A 2500-nucleotide genomic window follows, 5' to 3' on the forward strand; every position below is an offset into this window, starting at 1 on the left:
CTGTTACGGCACAGAAACAATGGCAGGAATGAATCACACAGGTCTGCCACTCCCTTGCCGCAACCACAGACGCGGCGCGCCTCCAGTCACGAGCGAAAAGCGCATCCTGACGAGACAGAACTGCTGTGACATACTGACGCTGCCTCAGACATTCACTTACAATGATCACTACCAACGAACCTGCCCCCCCCCCCCCCCCCAAACACACTATCTCTTACCATGTTGTGTACTGTAATCCAACCCATTTTGCACCTTAACCTAACCAAATTTGTAACGCAATTTGTACCGCAATGTAACGCAATTTGTACCGCAATGTAACGCAATTTGTACCGCAATGTAACGCAATTTGTAACGCAATTTGTGTCTTAACCTAACCCACGTTGTGCCTTAACCTAACCCACGTTGTGCCTTAACCTAACCCACGTTGTGCCTTAACCTAACACACGTTGTGCCTTAACGTAACCCACGTTGTGCCTTAACGTAACCCACGTTGTGCCTTAACGTAACCCACGTTGTGCCTTAACGTAACCCACGTTGTGCCTTAACGTAACCCACGTTGTGCCTTAACGTAACCCACGTTGTGCCTTAACGTAACCCACGTTGTGCCTTAACGTAACCCACGTTGTGCCTTAACCTAACCCACGTTGTGCCTTAACCTAACCCACGTTGTGCCTTAACCTAACACACGTTGTGCCTTAACGTAACCCACGTTGTGCCTTAACGTAACCCACGTTGTGCCTTAACGTAACCCACGTTGTGCCTTAACGTAACCCACGTTGTGCCTTAACGTAACCCACGTTGTGCCTTAACGTAACCCACGTTGTGCCTTAACGTAACCCACGTTGTGCCTTAACCTAACCCACGTTGTGCCTTAACCTAACCCACGTTGTGCCTTAACCTAACCCACGTTGTGCCTTAACCTAACCCACGTTGTGCCTTAACGTAACCCACGTTGTGCCTTAACGTAACCCACGTTGTGCCTTAACGTAACCCACGTTGTGCCTTAACGTAACCCACGTTGTGCCTTAACGTAACCCACGTTGTGCCTTAACGTAACCCACGTTGTGCCTTAACGTAACCCACGTTGTGCCTTAACGTAACCCACGTTGTGCCTTAACGTAACCCACGTTGTGCCTTAACCTAACCCACGTTGTGCCTTAACCTAACCCACGTTGTGCCTTAACCTAACCCACGTTGTGCCTTAACCTAACCCACGTTGTGCCTTAACCTAACCCACGTTGTGCCTTAACCTAACCCACGTTGTGCCTTAACCTAACCCACGTTGTGCCTTAACCTAACCCACGTTGTGCCTTAACCTAACCCACGTTGTGCCTTAACCTAACCCACGTTGTGCCTTAACCTAACCCACGTTGTGCCTTAACCTAACCCACGTTGTGCCTTAACCTAACCCACGTTGTGCCTTAACCTAACCCACGTTGTGCCTTAACCTGCTCTGTAATTGGCATATGACACGTTACATTAATCTAGTGTTGTCTAACCACAACCCTCTGAATATAGTTCGCTACTCGCACCGCCCACCCTCTTGTGTGTCGTTTCATGTTGAACACTTCGCAAGTGTTGCTTACTTTTTACATGCTCCCGCTGTACACTGTAATGTGGACAACTGCAGGATGTACATCGCCCCCCCCCCTCCACCCTGCCTTCGCACGCTGGTCGTTCAGGTGCTTGCGTGTTCAATGCCCTTCGCAGCTGTTCACTGGCATTCGCATGTCGAAGCGCTCAGTCTACGTCGTGGTACGGCCTGTGTCCACTGTCCGCTGATATCGTAAGCTTAATCCTCACATTGTACTGCACATAGGTCCGTATGTACTGAATGATACGCTGTGGCACATGTGTGACCGTACGACTGCGCCCAACAACAGCGAACCATACGGTCCAAATGTTGTGCACTCAGCCACGTGCCGTCTCCCCATAACAGCTACATTGCAGTGTGGTACGCCATAGAGACGTGTGGGAGTAACGGACGCCCTGGATGGCGATCAGCATGAGCCGTCTGTTGATGTAGTGGCGCGTGTATTCAAACGTAGTCGTCTCTTCTCACACAGTGTGATAGCATGGTGCACCGCGTTCCACATCTGCGACATGGTACAGATGCTGGTTGACAGTCGGTCTCGTAATGGACATCGCATACGTAGGGGGCCACCTCCCACGTGTTCTCTAGTCGTGCACATTTTGTTGCGTGTATGTGGGCAGACGTAGTGTGTCGTGACACCTAACAGACAGGTATGCAATAATCGTTGCATTTGCAAACTGGGATGGACGTCTACGTTTGCTGGTGACGTGACGCAACGCAAATGAACAACTGGTAAACCCATTGTGGTGCGGTTGTTGTTGCTGGAGGTAAATCAGTAAGGGCAAATCTGTGTGTGAAGCGATACGCGGCGGTGGCTGGGTGGGACCGTCCCCGGCCGGTGAGGGGGGGCCGCCCGGCGTGCTGGCCGCGCGGTGCGTGGGCGCACGCGCTACAGCCGGCTGGTGG

This window comes from Schistocerca cancellata, unplaced genomic scaffold (genome assembly GCF_023864275.1).
Source record: "Schistocerca cancellata isolate TAMUIC-IGC-003103 unplaced genomic scaffold, iqSchCanc2.1 HiC_scaffold_472, whole genome shotgun sequence".
Taxonomy (NCBI): domain Eukaryota; kingdom Metazoa; phylum Arthropoda; class Insecta; order Orthoptera; family Acrididae; genus Schistocerca; species Schistocerca cancellata.